The sequence below is a fragment of the Balaenoptera ricei genome, chromosome 6 (assembly GCF_028023285.1).
Source record: "Balaenoptera ricei isolate mBalRic1 chromosome 6, mBalRic1.hap2, whole genome shotgun sequence".
Classification (NCBI taxonomy): Eukaryota; Metazoa; Chordata; class Mammalia; order Artiodactyla; family Balaenopteridae; genus Balaenoptera; species Balaenoptera ricei.
This window is the reverse complement of record NC_082644.1, coordinates 88,154,948-88,180,871: the sequence shown is the minus strand read 5'-3', so window position 1 is coordinate 88,180,871 and position 25,924 is coordinate 88,154,948. Positions and strand designations below refer to the sequence as shown.

At 51.7% G+C, this 25,924-nt stretch overlaps 1 protein-coding gene across 4 annotated transcripts in view; it reads left to right on the top strand.

Moving 5' to 3' along the window:
- The window catches only part of SHB (SH2 domain containing adaptor protein B), a 133,304-nt gene that overhangs the window by 21,530 nt on the left and 85,850 nt on the right, over window positions 1-25,924 (top strand). The gene's annotated exons all lie outside the window — the stretch shown is intronic.

Below are 25,924 nucleotides of genomic sequence, written 5' to 3'. Positions count from 1 at the left end.
TATAAAGATGTAGGAAGTTGATATATTATCAAATTGCTTACTGTTACAGATTTTTAAAATGCTGTCAAAAGAAAAGCCCCATCCCTGATGTCCCATAGTGCTTGAGTCTTGACTCTTCTGGCTGGTCCTTCATCTTCTGTCTTTCAAAAGTGACTCCAGTCATGTCATTACTTAAACACTCTCCATAGCGTCTATCATGTCTAGACTCATAGTGTGACATCAAAGCTGACCCTTACCTCTGTGAAAGGCTCCTTCTTGCTCCATGATTCCCGGCCAGCCGGTTGGAAATTGCTTGCCTTCTGCCAGGATTTTACCTCCATGCCCTTGTATCTTTACCTGTAATGTATCTTTATGCTCCTCATCCTTCCCAGTGGGAGCACCTCACACAGGGCCGGACCTGGAGTGGGCCCAGGAATGCTTGTCAAATGAGTGGCCTCAGTGAGATTGATTGAGGGCCCAATGTGCTCTGAAACTTCTGGAGTCCCCAGACCTCCAGTGACTCCAGCACAAGGAAACACCCAAACCCCAGTGCCCCCCAGGGCAGCCAGCACACTCTAAATCATGGCACCTAGTGGGCCTCCAACAGGCAGAGTGGCTTTTGTGCCCACCTTTGTGGTGTGGTAGTGAGACTTACAAGAGGGTAGGGAGGTGGGCATCTGTGAAGGGCAGCTTCCCCTCCACAGGGGCAGGTGGGAGTGATGATAATAACAGTTACCAAGCCCTGAGCACCTGCTGTATGCAGAGCTCTAAGCCAGGGACCTGTATGTGATCTGCACAGGCTTCAGGGCGGTGGCACTTAGGGATCCTTCAGCTCCTTCAGCATCGTGCCCAGCACCTAGTAGGTGCTCAAAAAATATGTTTTGAATGAATAAATGAATTAGGCTAGAAGGAGGCTTTTCTGGAAAGATTTGTTGTGGCCAGATGGAAGGGCCACAAATGCCTTACTAAGAAGTTAATTGAACCTTTGCTCTGTAGGCAGTGGGGACTCAAGGACAGGTTTGTGCAGGGAGGGGCATCTGTGCAACATGTGTCACGCTTACCCCATTATTTGCCCTTTCCGGTGTGGTTGAGATGCCAGATAATGAGGTGTTGGGCTGCACAAAGCACTTCCTTGTGCCGGAGAGAGGCAGGGCCGGCCTTGAAGCCAGTTGGCCACCGGCCTCCTCCCTGTAATTCATGTGCAGCGGCAGGTGGGAGTGAGCTGCCAGACAGAGCCAGGGCCTGCCTGCCTCTCCAGGTCGCCGCCTCGGCTTGCTGGCTCCAGCACAGGGGCCGTGGCCCTGACGCGAGGCCTGCCCCTCTGAGCTTTCCCTGCTGCTAGCATGTTCTGGGAGGATTAAAGGCAGCTGGCCGGCTCTTCCCAGGACTTGCTGACTCAGTTGATGGTTCCTATGGCAGGGGAGGGGGGAGTACCATTGCCTCTTGATTTCTCTCCCCATGTCAACCCCACCACTCCAGCTCTGCATTCCCAGGCTGGGTCACCTTGGGCTTCTCCCGTCTAAAGGCAGCTGGTCCCACAGCTAAGTGCTTTTGCCCCCTTGTCCCCCAGAGACCACTTTTCCAGGGAAGATGCAACTCATTGTTTTTAGGTTGGGAAATGCACAGTCAAGATGTCAGTTCCTGGAATCTAAGTATGTGGAACCGTTACTTTGTTCATAGGGGGCTGTTTTAGTGGTTCAGGTCCCTACAAGTGTACTGGGTAAGCCCCCTGGTGTGGGCACGGTGAAGAATGCAGAACAGGGCATTGTGGAATAGGTGGAGACAAGCTGGGGGGCAGGGCAGCAGGCACAAGGCGTTCCACCACATAGCAAAACGATCAGGGTCGCAGGGGCATCTGATTGATTGATCGTGGGCAGGTTCCTTGGAGGACATTTCAGTCTGGCCCCGAAAAGTGGCTGTGGGAAGAATGAGAAGTACTCTAGGCAGAGGGCACAGCTCCGCCAAAATCGTGGAAGTCAGCAAGTACGGCTGGGGTCTGGTGGGAAAGTCAGGGGGCCGGAGCAGGCGGGGCTGTGGGTGACCTGGCAGATGGAGGCCTTCGAGTGGCTCTGAGGGCCTGGCTAGAGAGTTAGCCATGCGGTTCTGTAATCTAGTAATGGGTCTGAGGGGCCCCTGGCTGGGCCTCTGTCACCCAGGGACCCATTGAAAACCCAGGGCCTGGCCCATGGTGAGAGTTAAGAGGAATTTGACATCTAGGCTGGGCTGGGTTGTTCCAGGAAAGCCCATGCTTGGCCAGGCTGGAAATGAGCCCCTGCTATTCTGGCTGTGACATCTGCTTCCTTGGGCCGGCCTTGGAAGAGCCTGTCACAGTGACTTCTGAGGGAAGCCAGCAGATGGGCAAGATGGAAATGCCCCTTCTGTGGAGCAGGGGAGCACTGACCCTCACACGGGCACTTAGTTTGCCCTGGGCCCTCACGTTGGTATTGTCTCAGCTGCCACAGGGGGCAGAGAGAGCGGGGATTTCCAGTTCCCGTTTTAGGGATGGGGAAGTGAATTGCATGAAGTCCCCACAAAGTCAGGGAGCCCCCGAGCAGGGCTGGGCCTCCCCACTCCCAGCCCAGTGTATTAGTCACCACACAGCACAGTCCTCAGTAATTAAAGGGCATGGGCACAGTTAGGAGGTGAAGTTTGCAGTTAAATGACAGCTGAAGATGATGGGTGATTTCTGGCTTCACTAATATATGTTAAGCTCCTACTGTGTGCCAGGTGCTGTGCTAAGCTCTTCTTGGTTTCATTCTTGTGACAATCCTTGTCAGTAGGTACTTTTCGTATCCCCAGTGAGTGGAGACTGAGGCACAGGAGTTTGAGTAACTTATGTAACAACCCAGCACAGGACAGACGTGGCATTTGAGCCCAGGCGGTCCCACCCCAGGGTCTGCTCTAACCCAACACCCTGGGGCCTCTGTGAGGCCAGACGTGGGCACGATCCCCTCATCGGCCTCGGCAGACTCCTAGCATGCTTTATAATTAGAACAGACTGCAGCTCCTGCTAATGACTTCCTCATGAGATGCATACTCAGAAGCTCGGGAGAATATTGAAGAACAAGAAAGGAAATACGTAGAGAATGAGGTTGTTTCCACTAAGGCCCAAAGCACTATTTATAAAAAGTACGTGTGCAGGCCAACTTCGACTGGCTATGTTTTGGCAGTCGGCTGACTCCTGCCATAACTCTGTCTCCTCTACTGTCCTTGATGCATTCGGTACTGGCCCCATCTACCACCCCGTTATGGAGGACAGCTGACATCTTGTCCCTCCAGTAAGAGCACAACTCTGATCTGGTCACTTGGCTTCTCAGAACCTCCAGTGGCTTCCCATTGCCTTTTGGAATAACGTGGAGTTGCTTTAACCTGGCATTCAAGGTCTCCTACAAGGTGGTCCCCATCTCCTTTTCCTGATATGCCAGAGAACATCCTTCCCTAAACTCACTGAATTTTTACCCCTCTGCACTTTGCCCATGGCCATTTCCTGAGGCTGGCGTGTCCATCTTCCCTCCCACCACTCCATCCTGTCTGGCAAATGCAGGTTCAGCTCAGATCTTGCCTGTTGACAGAACGCTGATACAGCCTCTCTATTCTGCCCCCCCACCTGTGGGTCATGCTTCTGCGCCTTGCTTGTGATGATCTGACCCGCCTCACAGGTAGTTTTGCGGTGCTGTGACTGTGCCCCTCCCCTGCACAGAGCTCCTTGCTGGGTGATGGATTCACCTGTATGTGTGCATGGTGATGGGAAAGACAGCTCAAACAGAGCCTTTTGGGGCAAAGGTAAAATGAAGGATCCTGATTACTGAAAAGGGCTTTCTGGGTATCAGGCATGAAGGGCTTATTTCCGATTGTGTAGAAAACAAAGGACCTGGTGGTGACTGTACTTAGACCCTTCGTCCCTGGCTGGAAGAAACTGAGCTGTGATTTTTTTTTTTTTTTTAATTTATTTATTTATTATTTATTTATTATTTTTAGCTGTGTTGGGTCTTCGTTTCTGTGCGAGGGCTCCCTCCAGTTGCGGCGAGCGGGGGCCACTCTTCATCGCGGTGCGCGAGCCTCTCACTATCGCGGCCTCTCTTGTTGCGGAGCACAAGCTCCAGACGCGCAGGCTCAGCAGTTGTGGCTCACGGGCTCAGTTGCTCCGCGGCATGTGGGATCTTCCCAGACCAGGGCTCGAACCCGTGTCCCCTGCATTGGCAGGCAGACTCTCAACCACTGCGCCACCAGGGAAGCCCCTGAGCTGTGACTTTTTAGTGTGGAGAAGAGAGGATCTGAGTGAGGATAAACGTCCTAAACTCTCATCTCTTCCAGTGCCTGCAAGTGCCGGGTCCTCTAGAAGTTAACTTCCCTCTAAACACCTGTGGGGCAGGTATCTTCTAAATCAACCCTGTTACCTTTCCCTGGGACAGCTGCATTTCTCTCCCACCCCTGCACACTCCATCACCCCTCCTCTTGCTGACCACGTGTTACGCCTCTGCTTCAAAAGGCATGTAAACACGTTCTCTGTTTACAGTAAAGCCCCAAAACAGAGCCCTCAGTCCACCCCCAAACTCCATTTCTATGTGTCTTTGTTACACACCCATACAACCCCTTCAGCATTGTAGCCTGGTCACTTTACTCTCCCTTCCCTCACTTGCACACCCCCCTCCAGATGCCTTACTGCTGATCCGCCCGACTCGCGTGTAGTCACTCCCGCCTGAGCCCACGGGAGATGCCCCACCTTCTCCAGGAGGTCACCCGACCCCCACCAGCACTGCCTGCCTGCCCGCTCTCTCTCGTGACGTGACCGTATCTCATCTCCTTTAGCAGAGTGGCCAGAGCCTGTGGGTGGTCCCCTCTCTGCATCCCCCGTTCCCCTCCACCTCCACTGCATAGGTGCTAATGCATGTCTGAGGGGGCCACCCTTCTGCAGCCCGGCTTCAGTGATAACAGCCTTGCCAACCATTGTGTGGCTTCACACGTGGTCTCATTCCCACGTGAGACAGCACTCAGGTCACCTTGGTCTCTGTTTTCCCCGAAGGGTGGCTGGGCCTCCCCCAGGGTCAGACACATTGCCAGCCAGTGGCCCAGGTGAGACCACAACCCTTCCTGGCTCTCTCTGCCTCTCTGAACCTGGAAGTTTAGCCACTGTTTGCGTTTCTCTGAGGAAACTGAGCCTCCGGGGAGAGAACTGTGGAGGCAGTTTGCAAATTTCTGAGGACAGATAATAAGTCTTGTCCTCTGAGAACAATCACTCTGCAAGGCTTAGGCCGCTGTCCACACTCCCGTCTGTGGTGCAGCTTTAGAACGCGGCCTCAGAATCCGAATGAGCCATTCTGGCTCAAAATATGACTGTGGCCCAGGGATTTGTGGAGAGCAGGGCAAGGCTGCCAGATCCTCTGTCAAGAACCGCCTAGTGGAATTCCTCCTTCTCTCCCTTCTCCCTTCAGCCCTGAGCTACCCTGGAGAGGGCTTAGCCTTTGGGAACTAAGTTGCTGGGCATGGCCCCCGCCAGGGTGGGTGGTCGATGGCGGGCCCTGGGCCAGGGGTGTCTTGGACTTGAGAGGTGCCTGAGCTTCCCTGAGGTGTTTCTTACATCAGAGCTGTTTCCGGACAACTGCGGGTTGTGCGGTCAAGTTAAAGAGGTTGTTCAGAAAACCAGACTGACACCTACAGGAAATAGCATTACAAGGGGACCTTGTGGCTTTGTGACCGCTGCTCTGTAGATGGGGGAGGGGCAGGGGGTTGTAAAATCCGAGGGTTTGAGCCAAGAATCATGGAATCCATTCATCCACACGCCCCTTGGCCACAAAAATAGGATGGAGTCCTTGGCCCTGGGGCCATGACCCCCTTTCTTTCGATCTTGAAGCCTTGATATCTGCAGTAGCACAAACAGGCTGATGACAGAGTAATTCCAGAACCGTAATAAAGTCTTGCACTTGGTTTTCTCTTGGGCTTATTTAAAGTGCACCTTTTTTTTTTTTTTTTTTTTTTCTGTAAAAAGGCCCAGTTTGTCAGTTTTCTTATTTAGATGCAATGACAAATCAGAAAAACGTTTTGAAATTTTTTAAGACCCCCATTGCCTGGTTGGGACCTATAGTGGATGTCTAAAGGCCTGACAGCAGCATCTGACAGAGCACTTTATCTTAAGAAAGCTTTTCATCATTCTAACAACAAATTATCCACATTTTTCAAGAGAAGAAAACCGACTATGGCGAACCCTTTCCTGCGCAGTATTGTCCAGGATTGTCATGCCCTCCTGCCAGCCCGGCCTGCCTGATAAGCTTCAGGAATTCAGAAACATGTTCTTCGCGGCTGACAGTCTGTCTCAGAAACCTCCATCCCCTCACTTCCTCCAGCCCTTGTCCAGCCTGCTCCCAGTGCCTGCCTTTGTTCTCTCTTGGTCAGACACTCCCTTCCTGGGGCTTCATCTGCCTTTTCCCCCTCTTCTTGTCACCTTCCATTCACCACCGCTTTGGTGGGTGGTCCCTGCCCACTGCCACTCTGGTACACTCAGCTTCTCCTAGACCCCAGGCAGACCTGCTGTTTTCCTTTGCTGTGTGACCTTGGGCAAGTTTCTTAATCTCTCTGAACCAGTTTCCCCCCTTGTAAAATTCATTTTTTTACTTCCTGAGCACCTTATTATGTGCCCGCCCCTGCCTTAGACACAGATACCAGAAAGATGAGTAGGCATAGACCCTGCCCTAGAACCCCAGTTTAGGAGGTCTTAATAATCATGACAGGATGACTTCACGGGTGTTTGGGAAGAGCAAGTGACATTCTGCCATGGAAGGGTTTATAAACTGTAAAGTACAGTGCACATGGAAAGAGTATTGGTTACTGGGGCTCCTGGGTCCATCGCTTTTACAATAGAACAAGGCCACTCTTGAGTCTGGAGGTCCCTTCAAGCCTGGTGCCTGTGCACCCACCCTGTTCTGTGGCATCCAAGCCCTAGTGTGCATGGAATGCATGGGGCTGGGCACACATATAAAGGGGGTGCAGAAGTGGAGAGGGCGGGACCTGGATGGCCAAATCCAGACTGTAAAGTAAGGGAGCCGGGAAGTTCTGGGAGCAATTTGTAGTTCTCTAAATGTGGTTTGACCTGATTTTTAAAAACTCTTATACAACTCATCAGGAGTTAGTGAAACTGCCTTTAGTCAGTGAGAAGAGAGCCAGATTTTTTTTTAAATCTTGCTAGAATGTCACAGGATGTGAAATATCACTTCTTAGCCCTCACAGCTATTTGTGAGCCTGGGTCTATCCCCCTGACTGGCCTGGGAACTCCTGTAGGACTGCAGTAGTATCTCGCTCTGCTCGTGTCCCAGAGCCCAGCATGAGACCTGCCCCAGAGTCAGCCCAGGGAAGCTGAGCGGAGGTGCAGACAGAACTATGGGGCTCAGAGGAGAGAGCTCACTTCTAGCTGGGGTGGGGGGGTCACAGAGGAAGGTACATGCAGGCTGAACCACGATGATGATAATACAGTGGAGCCCCTACTGCTGCCAGGCACAGAGGTGGGCTCTGTTATTATCCTTACTTTACAGATGAAGAAACTGAGGCTCAGAGAGGTTGAGCAAGCTTCCCAAAGTGACACAGCCAGGATTTGAACTCAGCTCTAACTCCAGAGCTCATGTTCTCAAGCACTGTGCCTTGCAGCCTAGGCAGAATTTGAACGTGCAGTTACCAGAAAAGGGAGCATCCTTGGAGGGCAGAGTGTGGGCAGAGAGCCATGGCAGGGGAAGCTGGGGGCTGGTGACTCCTGCGGTTGAGTGTTGGGTTGGGGAACAGTGAGGGGCTGACGTTGGAAACAAGCAGACAGCCCTCTCCACCACGCAGGTGGGAACAGGAAGTTCCTGAGTGACATGGGGTCTCCTAGCAGGCATTCCTTCACGCAGGCTGGCAGACAAGAGCCCTGTGAGCTGGCTCTTTCTCCAGTTCTGCAGGCCCTCAGCACCTTGTGTGAGCCCATTCTTATGTGTCGTAGAAGCTGGCAGGACCCTTCTCCACGAAAAGAGAGGGCGCTCTGAGGGGTGGTATGTGGAATTGGTTTGCCCCAGCCCCCAGTGTGTGACCCCCACACCAGCCCCTTACTCTCTCTGGGTCTGTTTCATCACCTCTGCAGGGAAGAGTTGCCTTAGTAGAGTCACTTTCAAGTTCTTTGAGCATAACATTAAGAGCCAAAATCTGGGACAGAGCAGCTGAGTTTGAATCGTGACTCTAACTCACTGCCTTGGTGACCTTGGGCACATTACCCAGCCACCTGGTGCCTCAGTTTTTTCATCTGCAGAATGGGGACAACATAAGAATCTACTCCATAGGAGTTGTTGGGAGCATCAAAAGAACTGCACATAGCCCCTGGTCACTGGTCTCAGTATTTAATGTATTATGATCGTACTTGTCCCATCCTTGCTCTCTCCAGCCCCTGACTGACCCCATGACTCAGTGGAAGGGGAGGGTCTGGGGCTCAGAGGCTCTCTGGTCACCCGCAGAGCTCCTGCAAGGCCAGGGATGCCTCGGTTTGCCCCATCTGCTGAGCGCGTTTGCACTGTAGAAGTTGAGATCATTGCTGCCAGTGGCCGCCCAACCTCAGCCAAGCTCTTGCAACATTCCCCAGGGTTCTTGGGGTTCCTTGTGCCTCAGTCCTGCGTGGGCAGAGCTCCAGGCAGGTGGCATATTTTGGCAGGTCCTCAGTGGTGTCACTGGTAAAGAGTTTCCTGTGACTGTGCTAGTTAGGACTGTAAAAATACAGTTTTTACAGTCCCCTTTTGTTCTTCCCAGGTGCTAATAAACTGTTTAAAATTTGGTTAAAATGCTGCTTCTCAAAAAAAAAAAAGAAAAATGGAGTTGTTTTGGGAATTCTGTTCCCCTCTTTACTTTCAGGTCATTGAGGTTGGTCTGGGGAGAGGGCCTGGTCCCATGCATTAGAGTGTGTTGGGTGAATGTGTTTGGTATTTATTTCTGCAGGGTCCTATCTTCCTGGAACAGCGGGGCATGAGCTAAAAAGCACCTGCATCCCAGGCTCTGGGATGGGAGCATGAGCCCATCCATGTCTGCTATGGTGTAAGGGAAAGCTCATGGGCTGGAATTCCTTGCCTCTTGACTCACTGTATGACCTTGAGCGAGTCACTTCCCCTGGGCTGGGTTTGTGACATCCTGTGGATTATTGTGAGATAATAGTGGGATTACATGTGCCTCTCTTCTGCTAGAGATCAGTGATTCTCAGTCTTGACTGCATGGTACCATCACCTGGGGGAGCTTTTAGAAAACGCTGATCCCAGGCCCCACCTTAGACCATTTAAATGTTATTTAAATTTAAACGTTATTTGTGGGCCTGAGCTTAGGCATTGGTGCTTTGTGAAAACTCCCCAGGGGTTCTAATGTACAGTCTTTTGCGAACCAAAGGACTAGCCCAGAGGTGGGCACACTGCCGTCCTTGGGCAAAATCCAGCTGCTGCCTTTTCTTTTTAAATAAAGTTTTATTGGCACACAGCCATGCACATTCATTTAGTGGAAGTGAGAGAAGAGGGTGTACTTTTATAAGGTTGGACCAACGCCTGCCTTCCTTACCCTCAGTCCCATGCTTTGGGATACCATAAAAATCCCAGGAGGAGCATAGAGATTCCAGCGGCAGAGGATCTTAGTCTAGGTCCTTCTGCTGGCTCAACCAGGTTCTGCCTGGAGATCCCTGTGACAGGGAGTTCACTGCCTCCTAAAATAATCCTGTTCTATTTTGAACAGCTGTGTCTGATCAAACAGTCTTCCTAAAATTGAGTTGAAATCCTTTCCATAACCTCCACCAACTGATCCTCATTCTGTCCTCTCTGACCCCACAGAACACCTCTGCATCCGGTTCCAGGGATTAAAAACTGCCCGTCCTGCACTGTGCACACATGCCCCTGAATCTTATCTAGAACATACACACTTCTTGGTCTCTTTAATTATACTCATGAGACTTGAAGTTCAGGCTCTTTATCATCCTGGTGGCAGCTCTTAATTAAAGTGCAGGGCCCAGAGCTGGACATGATTCTCCAGTGACGCTAGGATTTGTGCAGATTGGAGGGAGACAGTCCCTCCCTGGTGGTGGAAGTCATAAGGTCACACCACTATCAATGCAGCCAGTGGGCAGGTTGGCTTTTGAGAAGCTGTTAGACCACGTGAGCACAGCATCACTTTAATAAAGGTCTCAGGCACCTGAGACCCCTGGGTTATTGCATATCTATGGTAAGTTATGGCATTATTTCTCCTTCCTGCCCACAGTTGGTCTTGTGGAGTGTCAGTGGGCTTCCCAAAGGGCTCTGTCCCTTCCTGGCTTGCCCCGGGGGTGAGAGGCACTCACCCAGCCCCCTCACCTGGCAGATGGGAAGTGTGGTCGTGAGAGAGCTGGCCTTGTGTTTATGACATCGCTGGGCCAGGAACGAGGTTAATATTTTTAATGACAAAGGGTGAGCCCCATTATTACCCCAGCTCATTAATCAATGGCAGAACCCGTTTTACCTGTTAGGTGCCCTGGTGTGGGGAGTTCATGAATGGGAATCCAATTTTCTCTTTAAAACCCAAGCCACCTCTCCCCTTCTTAAATCCAGGAAGCAGTTCTGGGGAGGGTGTCGATATTTCACAGCAAATTTTTTCTTGGGTGGAAAAGGCTGTGGGAAGCCTTTGAGGGCCCCCCCTGCCTTACTCACCAAGCAGACTCACCTGGCCAGGGGTGCAGGGAAAGTGGCAGCAGCTGTACAGTCCGCCCAAGCCAGTCCCTAAGCCCACGATGCTGGGCCACATAGCTTCAGTTAGGGGACCCAGAATGGATGGGGAGCTCCGGGCCATCTGTTTAAACCTGTTGCCCACAGATTGGAGGATGGGCATGACAGAATTGTGGGGAGAGGGGAAGTGTGGCTGGATCACTCAGGTGGACCAAGTCGGAGCCCTTTCCAATTGGCTGGTCAGCTGGGGCGATGGTTTAAATGTCCCCAGGGAGTACATTCTTCTGGGGTCTGTGGCCCCCTCCCCAGTTAGGTGGCCCCGTCACCTGTGTTATCCCCATCTAAGAAATGGGCATGATGGAGCACCCATAAAGACGAAAAGGTGCTCCCTTTTATCTTAGGAGAACACTGCTTTGAGTTATTCCTGGAAACCCCCTCCCCCGTCCAGGCACCATCATCACCACCTCTGGGCTGTGAGGGCCTGTCGGGATTTCAAGCTGGCCACCCTGACCCCGGGGCCACCTCCTCTACAAGGGAACATCTTCAGTTCCTCCGGTCCTCATTGCATATGTGGATACTTGTTTTTTTCCAACCTGCTTGGCTTACCCTAACAAGGTGAAAAATGAACCAGTTCTACCACAAAATCCCCTCCCACTTTACAATGAGAAAAATGAGACTTACTTTACAGTCAACTTTGAGAATAACAGTAACTTACTGCAGGTTGGGCACTGTCCAAGTATTAACTCTGGTTAATGAAGCAGCGGGCCAGGATTCAGGTTCACCTTCTGGCTCTCATTCCCCTCCTGTGCTGAGCGATGCTTCTGTGTGCAGAGGTTTGGGAATGTGGGGAGGGGGCCCCAGGGTCTCTCCACTGCCTCATGGCTGCTGTGAACACCTTCAGAACAACGCTGGTGCTCATTCCCTCTAAGGTAAGGATGTGCCTGCGCTACTTCTGGAGGCATGTTGGGGGGAGTAGGAGGAGGTGGGCTCCTGGGCAGAAAGCAGAAGGCAGTAGGGGATGGAGGGAGGTAATTGCTGGAAGCCGAGCACACAGCATGGCAGCTGCAGGCGGAAGTGGCCGCTTCCCCAGGTGTGGCCCTGGCAGGTTGCAGGTGTTTTTCAGTCACAGGGCAGCCGAGGAAGAGGAAGGGAGACTTCCAGCACCCAGCTGACTGAGGGAGTGTCAGGGGTGGCCTTTGCCCGGGTTGGCACATCTGAGCCAAATTGGCAGAGCTTCTTCTTCTTCCTTTCAAACCTCCCTTCAGAGATTTCCTCCTGCTGTCAGGAAGGAATCTAGGATTTTAGAAACTCATGGAGCAGGCCGTGGGGTGGCACAGAAGAGCCAAAGGTTGGGAGGGAGTCCGGCCAGAGTTGAAACCTGCACTACCTTGTGTGCTCTGAGGCCTTGGGGAAACTACGAAACCTCTTGGGCTTCGATTTTCTCATCTGAAAACAATGTAATTAGGAGGATGAAATAAGACAGTGTTAAAATAGCAGTCTTGCCTGACACGTAGTAGACGTTCCCTCCATCGTCAGCATCACCTCTGAGCCTCTTGCCACTTCTAATCCTCTAGCACGCTTAGGCTCTGGGAGGGTCTGGTTTAAGGTTCTCAGGTCCTGGCCCCAGAGGACCCTAGTCTCCAGGCGTTAGTCCCTGGGAGTCAAGCAGGGCCTCACTTCCTGGCAGAGAAGTGTGTGAAAAGAGGAAGCTGATGATGGGTTGGGGATGTCTCCTGATGGTGTGTTGTCAGCGAGGGGCCAGGCCTCCACGATTGCTTGATTAACACAGCAGCAGTGGATCAAAGTTTGCTCTTTTGAAATTAATAAGTCTGGGACTCGTTCAAGATACCTTTGCCTCCCTTTAAGGACAGAACACTTCCGGTGGCAGGTGATTTATGACCTTGTTTGGAAGGAGATTTTACAACGTGCTCCAATAATTAGGGCCACTTCATGCTTGATTCATGAGGCTACTGTCAAGCGCTGTGCTGGCATTTCATGGAGACCAGTCCTCGGTGGTCTAGAATGTGCTCTTGGAGTGAGTGGCAGGAGAAGCCAGTCTCCTTAAGTAGTGGATGTACACCGGACCATTGAAACCCAAAGGGGGGCTTGATTTTTAAAATAATGTTGGAAGGACTGAAATGCCCGTGTGGTCCAGTGCTTCCCCAAAAGCATAGTGATCTCCAGTGGAATTAGAAAAATGAAAACTTGGGGAGTTTTTTTATGACACTAAATTCATTCACTTTAAAGGACTTCGCTTTATTCTCAATTTCCTTTTAACTGTTTGTGGTTATTGTTCTTTCCTTTAGAAAATGTCGGTGAGGACACATGGTAGTTAGGTTTCTTGTAGTGTTCCTGTGTCTTTTCCCCTCCTCTTTTTTGTAAGTACAGTTGTCCCTGAAATCCAGAATTCTGGCCCTGAATGGGACCCACTTTACTCTTCCCATTTTACAGATGGGGAAACTGAGGTCCTGACAGGGAGTGTGACTTAGCTAATGGTGCCCAGCTGGAGAGAGGAAGGGATTAGAGTTTGGGCCTCAAGCTCCCCATGGAAACTTCTGGATGTGGAGGACCATCAGGATCAGCTACAAAATGTGTGGGGCCCACCTAGTGCAAAATAAGAATTCACAGGCCCCTTGTTCAAAAATTACTACTAATTTCAAGGTGGTGACAACAGAGCATTAAGCCAAGTTCAGAGCCCTGTGTGACTTCACAGGCCACATGCCCATGAAGCTGGGCACCATAAATGTCACACTCCCTGAAGTACTGGCATTTAAAAATACGAACCTATAGTACTTAGCTCAAGAAATGAAATGCACTGGACTATGCCTTTGAAACTCCCTGAAATCCCCACTTAGAGCATTTCCTCTGTTCTCCACAGCCCTTTGTGAGGAAGCCTGAGGTTAGAGAAAGAAGCCAGTGGGAGGAATTATAGAGATGAGGCCCCTTCTAAACCTGGAGGAAGGAGGCAGGACAGGTGGTGGTTATCAGGGCTTTTTCTGCCATCTCACCTGCTAGTGTTTGCTCTGGTGGCGCCATATCTCCAGGGAGGGGTGTTGTGCATCACTGAGGACCAGTGGGTCTGGGGTCACCTGTCACAGGAGCCTGGGCCAGGCAGATAACTGAGTTGATGCAAAAGGCCAAGGTTCATGGCCACGGCTGTCGGTCAGTGCCCTGGCTGGACTTTGCTCATTGGATTTTTTTGGTTTAGGGCAGACCACAGCCCTTCTCTCTTTGCCTATTGGCTGTGGTAGAGGGCATACATCTGACCTTACAGCATATCTGGAAAAAACAAATCAAGGTCCATGGCCTCCTGGAGCATGTGTGCCTTTGTGGACATGCATGTACCTGCATGTCTAGGTGCAGGTGCATGTGCTAGGCGAGTATGTATATATTTACTTATTTGATTTACTAAGCACTTAAATGATGCCTACTTTGTGCTATGTGCACAATTCTAAGCGTTTGACAAATATTTAAGACACTTAATTCTTAACAGCAAACTAGTAAGCTACCTCTTAGTATTATTCCCAATTCTTAACAGCAAACTACTAAGCTACGTCTTAGTATTATTCCCACTTTATAAATAAGGATACTCAGGATGGAGAGTAAGTCATGTGGCTTGCCTAAGGTCATGCAGCCCATTGGTGGCCCAGCCAGGAAGTGTGCAGGTGGCTTCAGTGAAAATGTGCCCTGAGCACGAGGGGCCCCTTATTGGCGTGGAGCAGGCTTCCCCCTGGAGAGAAATGGCCCAACAGACCCTCCGTTGATTCATTAGCTCGTTGACTCATCCAGCATTTACTTGGACCCCTTTATGCCAGGCTGGGAGTGGGCGTGGGGGTGTGGATGGGTAGAGCCAATCAGACCACCCTGTGTTGAAAGCTTCGGGCACTGTGGCATCACCCTGGGGTTCTCAGGGCAAAAGCTGCAAGTCTGAAATCACTCACATGTTTACAAATCTGGCACCTCTGGGTAGGACGTCCAGGAGCAGAGGGGGTGTGGAAAATGTGTCCATGAGCCTGGAAAGCTCCGTGGGCCTGAGTCCATCAGTGCACTCCCCAGGCTCTGGAGGGCTTGACCAGAGAGGAGCCTTGCGGAAGGGCGGGTGATGAGAGGGAGGGAGCGAGTGTGCACACCCACGTTGCCTTGCTTTACTGAATTTCCTTCCAGGCCTTTTTCTATGCACTTAAATGTACTTCCTTCTCTCTCTCTCTCTCTTTTTTTTTTTGGTGTTATATTTTAGAAAAATTGAATCCTCCTATTAGTTCTGTTTTGAAACCGGGTTTTTTGTCAATTGCTGAAGTGCCAAGAATAAGGTTTTTTTTAATCAATAAAGATTCTGTAACCTCTTTTGCTGGCTAAATAGGGGATATCTTCAGGCAGCTCACCCCATCCTGGAACGGGTCAGAATCCCGGCTGCTGGGTCAGAATTTTCTCCCTTCTGCACTTTTGGCTGTGGCCTGAGCCATACATGTCTGCACAAAGGAGAGTCGTTTTTAGACTATATCAGGAAAGGTATCACTATAGGCCGGTGGCTTCTCTGACTGTGGAGTCAGGAGTCAGCATGGGCTGCCAGCATCCTCGGCTGCAGGGTGGGTGATGTGTGGGTACCACAGTGCTCTGGTGCTCCATTAGCCAGTCACGGGGGGCTGCAGTCCATCCGCACGCAGGGTCACCATGGTGAGGGTCTGTGCCCCTCAAGGCCTTCCCAGGTGCTCTCATGCTGCACCAGCTCACCCGCCGGACAGGAGCTTGGGCTCTCCCTGAAGCTGCGAGGCAACATTGCAGGCCTCTGTAGGGACTAGTGGCCCATCAGGGTCCCCATTTGGTTTTGTCCAGGTGCTTGTTCAGGGAGCTGCCCACTTGTTCTCTGGAACAGTGGCCTCAGCCCAGGAGAAAATGGCCCAGGGCTTCGTGTGGGGACGCTGCCTGCACTAGGGAGGGTGGCTTCCGGGGACGACCTGATTCCATGATTCTGTACAGTCCCCACTGCCTTTGCAAAGCTATTATCTGCTCAAAACGCTGGGAGGGAGATGGAACAGGGAGATCCTTCTTCCCTTGGCGCAGATGAGGAAACTGAAACTCAGAGGAGAGCAGCAACATGGGCAGGCTAGGGGCCAAGTAGGACAGGAGTCTGGGGCGATCTGATTGGCCCTCCTATTGCTTCAGCTGGAGTAAACTCACCGGGTGTGAGGTTCTTCCCAGACCCAGGCAGCGATGCTGTCAGCATCCACCAAGTCCTTCCTGCTCACCAGTCCAGCCTTCTCCAGCTGGCTTGTACCTACATCTATCCCCAAGCTTCGTGCAGGTTCTGGGATGGGGCACCCAGCCTTCCCACACTTGTGAGGCAGCCCAGAAGCCGGGGCCCAAGAGCAGCCTCCAATAGTCACTCCTGGGAGTTAGTTGGTATCTGGCTCCGCTGCCCCCTCGCCCTTGGTAAAATGATTCTGAGCCGTGGGTTGTGTGGACAGTTTCCCAGAGTTTCCCTTTTCAGTGGAGTTTTGGTTTGTCCACCTTGGTAGCTGGCTTGATTACCCAGCCAGCTTTCCTGCTACCTTCCCCTCCCTGGCCCATTTCCCCATCCCTTGTGTCAGCTCCCAAATAAACCACTTGCACCTGAATCTCGGCTTCAGGGTCTGCCTCTGGGGGATCCCAGACTAAGGTACCTGGCCTGTGGCATCTCAGAGGTGGGAACAGCATCCTTTTCAGGTTCTCCGGTGCCCTCGCCCATGCCAACAGCATGTTATCCCTTGGTCCATTGACTCAGTCTCCTCCTACCCCTGGAGGAAGATGTTTTCTCAGTGAAGGTGGGAGAGCTCAGGCTCAGAGAAGAGAAGAGATGTGCCCAGAGCTCCACACGTGGTGAGAAGCCAGGACTCACTGAAGCTCGGGTCCTTGAATCCAGTGTTGCCCTGTACGTCCCTGCCCACCCCTACTCCCGCCCAGCACACCTTGTGGGGGCCCTGCTGTGCCCAGAGGCTGGCTGCCACATGGAAGGAACCTGCTCCAGAGCCTGCCTCCCAGCAAAGAGCTTGTTACCTGGCACATCATGAGCACGGGTAACTATGATTGAACAAGCCACTGACGCCGTTACAGATGGGTATGACATTGTAAAGCTCTGTCCCCGGTAACTTTCCCATACATTAGGAGGGTGCCAAGGACATATAAGAAAAAGTGCTTTGGGGTTCAGGGACAGCTTCTTAGCCTAGAGGACTGCACGTGAGAAAGTGTTAATTGAGGCTTGGTTGCTGGAGGGTTCGAGAACATGGCATTATTTTCAAAAGTGAATCACCATTTATTGAGCACCCACTATTAAGCTGAATATAATTGGAAACCCTCAAATACGGTGGCGGTAATTATGGCCGATGCTGCGTGTCCTCCATAAAAAGGCAGTGGCTCTGGGGGAGGGCAGCTGTTTAGTGCTGCTTGCTCTAAACACTTAAAGACACTCTGGCCTGGCCTGCCTTGAGGCTCTCATGTTGGAAATGTGCATGAATCATCCTAATGGGCCTCATCCGGAGACAATGACCCTTCACTTAGTATGGGTCCTGCACCACTGTTGCTGGTTATTGAAATGCCCTGTGCCAGCCTGAGCCCCATCTCCCCTTAATCCTGGCTCTGAGCACGGAACACAGGCTGGTGGGAGACGCCGCCTTGCTCGGCCGCTCCTGCTCTCTCCCGGCCCTGTGTGGAGCACGGAGGCCTGGTTTTCAGAGGTGCCATAACCCTCAGGAGAGGCCTTGGCGTCTGGGCTCTGCATTTTGCTTTACATACTTTTCCTGTGAGTCCCCGGGAGAAGTTGTTCTTATTGGGCAGAGCCTCCTGTTACTGTGAGAAAGCCCCACGGGCATTCCCGATCCTTTCTTGGGAAGGGAACAGTGGATGGGACAGAAAAATGACTCAAATTCAGCCATCTAAAACCCACTTTGGAAGCAGGCAGGCTATAAATATGTATGTAGGTCACCAAATGACTTAGATTTTCATGCGGCTGGGATTTGGTGGGAGTCCGGTTTTGTCACCCTGCTAATGAGCATTCTGTTACTGGACATCCGGGTGACCTCTGCAAGACCCTTCCCCTCCCCAGGCCTCAGTTTCCTTCTCAGTTAGAGGAGGGAATCCATCAGGCTGGATGATGGGTTGAGATGATGCTGATCGGAACTGACATTTCTTGGGGCTTGCCGTGTGCCAGGCCTGTTCTAAGTACATCACTCAGGTTGGCTTATTTAATCCTCACTCCGCTGTCATTTTATAGGCAAGGAGGTTGAGGCACCAGAGGTAACTGACTTTCAGAGCCATTCCATTTCCCTGCTCCTGATGATACAGCCTCCTACTGAGTGCCCTGCCAGGGGAAGAAGAAAATCCTGATCTCACCCTTCCTGTCCCGGGTCTGGTCTGAGAGCACTTTCTAGGCAGTGGCCCCAAACCTCAGGAGGAGCACCTGTCCCCCTTTGAGCAGGAAGCTTGGAAGAAAGGACTGTCTGGGAAGGTGGGTGCAGGTTGATGGGGTTTGCAGGAGGGCTGGGCAGTGCTGAGCCAGAGCTCAGGGGAGGAAGAGGGGAGGCCCAGTGGGTGACCCCAGGTGGACTGAGCCTGGCCTGGGGCTGCCTCCCACAGGGAGCTGTCTGCAGAGATGGGTGGAGGTCCTTGCAAGAGGAGCTAGGGTGTTTTTTCTCGGGGGGTAATTGTGGTGGATATGCCCTGAAATTTTTAAGAAAGACTTTAAGAGAGAAATTAGATAGCCATCCAGGTATTGCAGAAACCATGTGGACCTGAGAGTGAGGAAACATTTGGTCACCTGTTTCTGGCATTGACCTTCACTCCCCCCTCCCCAAGACCTCATGCTCCCCAGTAGATTCATGCTTTTCAGGCTGTGGAGAGTGGAGCATATTGGGGTTCCTTTGCACAAATTACACACATAAAAGTTTGAAACCCACTGGACTAGACCGTCTCCCAGGGCCCTTTTAGCTCTTGACCTCACATGTAGTGACTCTGCAGACCCCAGGTGCTTCTATCCTCAGGAGGGATGCACTGAATTCTCTTTCCATAGGTCCTGGCTGCAAGCAATTAAGAAATTCTAGGATAGAGCTATTTCTGAGTTCAAAAAAGAACCTCCCACTGCTTGAGAGCTGCTGAGAAGCCAGTCCTACCGCATAACAGCAAGGTTCTGGGGTAAACAGAGGGCCAGGCTGGGCTCCGCTCCCACAGCCTCCCACCCGTGACCCGCAGCCTTCTCCACGGGGTGAAACTGAGGGAGGGTGGGGTGTGCGCGTGAGAGAGAGGGGGGGCCGAGAGAGCAGGGCCCGAAAGGCGCTGACGGAGGCTGTAATTTGGAATGCATTTTTCCTGACAAGTTGGAGCCTGCAGGTGTCTAGGCAGGCAGCTGTGGCCTTGGGAGGGGCAGGACTGGAAAGACCAGTGGAGACTACCACCTCCTGACACGTGGGCCAGCTAACTGGCTGGTCTGTAAAGAAGCATTTACCCTAAAGTACCCAGGGTCTGCACAAAGAAACAGATGGCGGCTGCTTGAATAGTGACGACTGTCCCAAATGACTGAAGCATGAAGTTGTGAGCTCCTGCCCCCGGAGCCTTGTGGGCAGAGCACTTGACCTCCATGCGTGAAAGTGGGGCCTAGAACTTTGAGGTGACTCTGCATGGCTGAGTCAGACCTTCAAGGAGAGAAAGGGAACCGGTCCTAGGTCGGTGTGGAAAAGCATCCTCCCCACCATCTGATTTCCAGGAGTTTCGGCTGAATGCAGGAAGGTAGCTAATTTTCCCCAAATTAATTTTCTTACCATGTCGGAAATGATTTATTGCTGTGCCTGTAAGGAGAGTTAGTCTATGATGGTCAAAGCCAGGGATAGGGAGAGGGAAGCAGGGACTGCTTGCTTGTATCTCTGCATGGGGCGGGGTGTCCCCATAGCCCTGCGTGTGTCACAGCCCGGTTCTGTGGACCCCTCCGAGCCCTGGACCCAGGCGTAGACCGGGAGCACACTGCTGGCTCGGCACGTGGAGGGTGGCCCTGAGGTTCTCTACCTCTTAGCCAGGTGCCCCGACTAGGTGCATCTTACCCAAAGCATAAAAGGGGAAAAGAGGATCATTCACAAACATTTTTCTTTTTGTGGTTGAGAAATGTGACAGCTGTTGTCATGCCTAATTGCAGCCAATTTTCTCTGTGTAATCACTGGGGCCTCAGCTGGGGTTTCTTCTCAGCTGAGAAGAAACCCCAGCTTGTTTTGTCTTCCCGACTAGATTTTCAGCTTCTCATGGGCAGAGACCCCAGCTTGATCATGGGCTCCCAGAAGGTGCCACCATAGCCTATTCTTTATAAACTACTGTCACGTCCCCAAATCATGTCATTATTTGCTTTTCACAACATTCATGTGAAGTTGAGAAAGCAAACAATTTTGCCCCGTTTCACAGATGAATTGCTGAAGCTCAAAAAGATAAAGCAGGTTGCTCAGAGTTACCCAGTGAGGGTGTAGTAGAGCCAGCTCGGGTCCAGAACTCTCTGTCTCGGCTGTTTCTGCTTGGCTGTGTCCTTTCTGTGGTGCCACCCGCCTTTCTGTGTTTTTGCTCAGCCCCAGGCAACTGCTGCAGCCCAGCTGCGGCTGGTCAGCCTTGGGGCTTTGGAAATGCCACCCGCCTCAGTCACAGCGGAGTTTCTGCAAACAGCCACCCACCAAGGCGTTCCTTGAAGGCTGTGTTCTGCTGTGGGGCAGCCGAAGCTGCGCTAAGGAACAGAGCACAGACAGGTGGTATCCAGTTGCCTGACCTCAACCCAAAGCATACGCCCACCTTAGAGCCTCTGCTTGGACACCCAAATGGCTGGCGCTCCAGTGCCCAGGCAGTGTGTCCTTTTATTAGCTGTTAGATGTCCTTCCTGACTCACTGAGTTTGCTTCTGTATAGTTCTCAGTCTATACAGAACATCTGTCCACTGCCTCTTCTCCAGGCAGCCCTCGGTTGTTGGAAGCTCTCTTCAGACCCCCAGATCCTTGTTTTGTTAATGCCATCTCTTGGTCGGCATGGCAACAGAGCCTCCATCTTGGGGACATCAGGCCTGCCAGGGCCTGTGTCACAGTGGGTCCCAAAGGAAGACCAGGACTCCAGCCTGCCGGTCCCCTGATGGGGGCAGAAGCATGGAGCCATCTGGCTGCTGCTGCCATCTCATGCCCTGCACGCTGTTTGCGCACCTTCCAGGAGCCCTCCTGACTCCCAGAGTTGGGGAGAGGGCCGGGTTGCCCCTGTTCCAGAGGGCTGTGTGGCTCCTGGGTTTCAAGCTGGCAAGCTAACACACAGCGCCCCAGGCTGTCCTCTCACGGTGCCCCCCTCCCCACGCACAAACGGCAGGCCAGTCACACACCAGCCTGGATTTTCAGCCAGGTGTGTTGAATTATGATAGGGTCAGCACCTATCACCTCCCTAAGACAGAGAGAGCACGTCTCCTCTTAGCTGTTCTCTAAAGTGGCTCGAATGCGAGGGGGCTTGGTCATTTAATCTGGGGCTCCTGACCTTTCTGAGATGTGCCCAACACTTTGCAGGCTTATATAAACATGATGGAGGGAGCAACAACTTCGTCAGTTATCAGATTCCCAAAGAGATCCATGACCCCCAAACCGTTAAGAAAGCTAACGCATAGTCTTAACGGTGAATTGATGGGGAAATGGTCCAACTGGGACCATGTAGAACATTCCCAGGTTTGTTCACATGCAGTTTGCTTTGGAGTAGAGCAGGAAGAAGTCATGGGCTCGGAAAGGACCCAGGACCTCATGGGGTGCTGCCCCCTCACTTTCCAGGGAGAGGAGAGCAGCACAGGGTGGGGGAGACTTGTCTTGCCTCATCCGGCAAGTGGCTGAGCTGGGGCAGCCCGATGCTGCCAGTTCCCACAGACAGCAGAGCACAGGTGCCTGTATGGCTTGGAGGAGGTGCCTGTGGGGCAGTGGGGACAGTGCAGGCCACCCACTCCTGGAAGGTGGCGGCTACTCTGTCTCCTGGCCCCTTTTTTTTAGCAGGTGTGAGTGATTTTTATCAGGGACACCGGTACATTTCAGCAGTGGCTTCTCTCCGCGGTCCCAGCAGCCTTCCCTGGAGCCAGGTAATCCTCCTGGAGAGTTTGCTGAGAGCCAGCTAATCTTGTTCTGAAAGGGTCTGTGCTTCCAAAGAGAGAGGCTTGCACATCCTCACGGCCAGGACAAGCTTTGGCCGGGGCTCCCCTCCTGGGCAGGTCAGGGTCTTGCCTCCCACACTGCTCAAGCGTGTTGCTCAATCCGGGCCAGCCCTCAGGATTGCACAGAGGATGCCATTACCCCTGCGTCTCAGATTCTGGAGATGGACCAAGGCATGCTGGATCGTCTCTTACTCCAGTTGACCCCCAGGGAAGAAAGCAAGAGAGAGCTGCATTTAACACTGACTTCTTGCTTCACTTTAATGAACAAGGCTGAGAAATATCTGGGAAAAGTGGAACTCCAGAGTAGTATCGGGAGGCTTAGCTTTAGATTGGTGGGCGAGGGGGCTGGCTCTAACTTAGCCTTTCCCAAACTTTAATCATAAGAATCACCTGGGTTGCTGATTAAATATACAAGTTATTAGGGCTAGGAATCTGTTTTTTTAACAAGTGTTCCAGGCCATTCCTATCTTCAGGCAAATTTGAGAAGCAGTTTATCTACTGTACCGAAAATAACCTGTGAAGAGGAGTGCTTTGGAAAAGTTTAGTTTTGCTTATAGTATGTTAATAAGTTTTTCTTGTTTGAAAAATGTGTTAACATTACATACAAGTCTCCTTTTATTTTCCTTTCATCACCCAACTACCAGGCCCTCCCTCCTCACAGAGGTGTCAGTTTGAAGTGTCTGTCTCCCCAGACGTTTTTGTTAAATGAAATAGAGATACAGGTTTTTGTTTAATTTTCATAAATAGGTATCATCTTTTTTTTGGGGGGGGGGTGGTGCCATGCCGCTCGGCTTGTGGGGTCTTAGTTCCTTGACCAGGGGTTGAACCCCGGCCCCCAGCAGTGAAAGCGCTGAGTCCTAACCACTGTACGGCCAGGGGATTCCCAATCATCTTGTATTTACCATTCTACAGCCTGCTTTTTTCCACTCAAAGCTATGTCTTGGAGCACTGTGTATAGAGCTATAGAGCGACTACTTTCTTTTTTTTAACCTGCTACATAATATCCCATAGTGTGAAACTGGCACGGTTTATTTAGCAATCCCCCTGTTGATGGGCATAGCAGGTGCTTGCAGTTTCTCCTTATTACTTGCTCCAGTGAGCATCCTTGCCCATGTCTCCTTGTGCACATTTGGGAATAAATACTGAAATGTGAAATTGTTGGGTTAATCCATGTACATTTTTGGATTTTAATGGATGCTGCCCAAAGTTATCCTTCACAGTGACTCTACCAATTTACCTTTCCACCCAGAGCCTATGGAGAGGAACCAGTTCTCAACGCAGGTTCCACTGTCTCACTAAAGCATATGGGCATGTGGCCAAGTGGAGACACCCACTTTCCACTTCCCTTTGGGGATAAATTGGAAGACTACCTCCAATCATGAAACTAAATCCCCAAGAAAAAACACCCAGGCCTCAGACTGCTGGAAGGGAGGGACCAGTTCCACCCAGCAGTGTATGCAAAGCAGAAAGGAGGCTTGTGGAGCTCCAGTCTGCAGCCAGCTCCCAGAGCCTTGTCAGAGAGGCCTTGGGTGTGCTGGAATTCTAGAATCCTCTGGACTGCAGTGGGCCATGTACAAAAATGGGAGGTTGGAACAGGTCTCTCGAGGACACACCCCCAGCTCCCAGTTTCACTGCTTTATGAGCCTATAAAAGTCCTTCAGGGGCACTGGCTAACCTGGGGTCTCCAATTTTGTTTGACAGCAGGAAAAGGCCTGCCTGGGGTTTAGCCGTAACCCTGCTTCTTTTTGCAGAGATGGGCCAGTATGCCTATCCCAGGAGGCCAAGAAAGCAAAAGAAGGTGTGTTGTGTGAGTTAGGTAGCCACACTCTGATGGCCCATCTTTCTGCTGCTCTGCTCTATGGTGGAATGGTGGGACCAGTGGCCTGGGTTCCCCTCTCAGCTCTGCGCCTGCCCTGTGTAAGGCAAGCAAGCCATCTGAAGGGTTCAGTGCCATGTTGGGTCTTTGCCGATCCAAGATCAAAATCAGGGAAGGCTTCTCACGTGCCCAAGTGGCCTGACCTGTGGAGGAGTCCCGGCTGGCTCCCTTTTGCTTGAATTGTTTAATTAGATTTAAGAGACTTGTCCGCTAACTGGGGCATTTTAAAGCAAAGCAAAAGCAACCCCCCCAGGAATCCAAGCCCGCTCCTGGGCAAACTCGCTTCCTTTCTTTTAACTCAGAAAATCAACAGCCTTCACTCAAGCCCCCTGCCTGGCCATCCTGACTTACAGTGTCCCTGGGTCACACTACCCAGTGCTTGCACCTGAGGCCTGTGGCACGTCGCACGGCACTCTGGTTAAACTCCCCACTCAACTCTCCTAACACCTGGTTAAATTTTTACTCCAAAAACCGGGACATGATTTTGTGAAAGGTCAGACAGCTCAGTGAGTGTTTGCTGAGTTTCACGTTGCTCAAACCTCAAATTCCCTCCCCTCTACCAACCTCACTTTGAAGTTTGAAAGGAAATTGATTAAATATACATTTTAGGAACCTTCCGATTTGCTTCTTAAACTAACAGAATTCTAAACTTTTTTTTTTTAAACGGAAGGATTTTCAACTGTCAGCAGGTATAACTGGAACCATATGTCAGCGGAGACCAAGAGCTTTTCCTGGTTTTAGGATTTGTAAATTCTTATTGAAACGGAAGTAAGCAGGGCAGGCAGCCGGAGGGCCCCCGTGACAGCCCACGCTCAGATCTCATTTTAATTAGAAAATACAGATAGCGCCTGCTGAACCTAAGGCCTCCTAGAGCTCCCATCCCAGGGCGAACAAAGATTTAGTTTACATCCTGCTAGCCTCTGTATTTGCAAATCATAGAGCACTTCCGGGAGGAGCTGGAATGTTGATTTCTAGATTACGGAGAGACCGAAGCCCAGCACCCTCCCCAGCTAATCCCCTCAAGTGATTTTGATTTCTTGGGGAAATATTTGCTCCCTTCTTCATTGCAGAATAGACGGAGGGTGTTCATACTGAAAAGAGACAGTAAGGAAGGCCGGGATGAGAGAAATGAGATTAGATGTCATCTACAGCAGGTTCATCATTTTCTCCTTTGGACTTCAGGCCCCTTGAACTCTGAGACCCAAAACCCTACATGCACCGGATTGGCATCTGAGCTGTTCTGTATGACAGTGGTTCACTTGTCTAATTTTCTCCCTAATGTGTTCTGCAAGTGGTAGAGTAGAAACATCCTATGAAAGACATGGCGGGCCCTAGCGCTCCCTCTCCCCCATCTCTCCCTGCCTGGTGTCATTTGAGCTCAGTGAGTCTCCAGAAAGCCCACGATTACAGTGTCAGCATCTGGAAGCTCCCCTGCTGGCACTGGAGCCTGACCCATGGCCACAGTGGAGCGGTGGCAGCGGGGCTGCACATGCTCAGACTGCGGGCGCTCCAGCCTTGGGTCTTCCACCGATAAGCCTGCTCTTGTTAGGGGAGCAGCGACTGCTATGTGCTATGCCTCCCGTCGGCCCTCCCGGCCACACGCCAGCGACAGGGCTGCGGGCATCACATTCCCGGCAGCTGGAGGTCACTCGCTCATGCTGCCAGGGTTGCTGCCACAAGCTGCCATTACCCGGCAGACAAAGGGGGATTTTCCCTTCCCCTGGGTTTACAGGCTGCTCAAATGCTTTACATTCCAGGAGCTGGGAGAGAGTGTAGGCTCCTGTGGTTTCTAATTAAACCCACAATTTAAATAACAATTCATGAAACCCCAAGGGTTGAGAGAAAAGCTAACCTACCCCCTCCCGAGAGAGGCAGCTGGGTGGCCCTGGCTGGGAGGCTGAGGACTTGCCCTTTGCCAGATGTGTGACCAAAGGGGCAGAAGTCACAGTGAGTTTGTGGTGCAGCAAGGGTGCATTGAAAGGGAACGGGTTTGGCGGGTTCCTGTCCTTTCCCCTCTGGTGAGGGTGCCCCTCCTGAAGGTTAGGTAGTCAGAAATGGGAGGAAAAGTTGCTGTGTTTACTCTTAGCCTCCAACTGAGAATTTTTACCCTTCTCCAGGGAAAACGTGGAACTTTGAAGTGTTCAAAACTCAGATTCTCACACTCTCAGGGGACTCCCCTGCTGTCCCCACTGCCTAGCCCCAGGTGACTGCTCTGTTTGTTGTGGAACTTTGC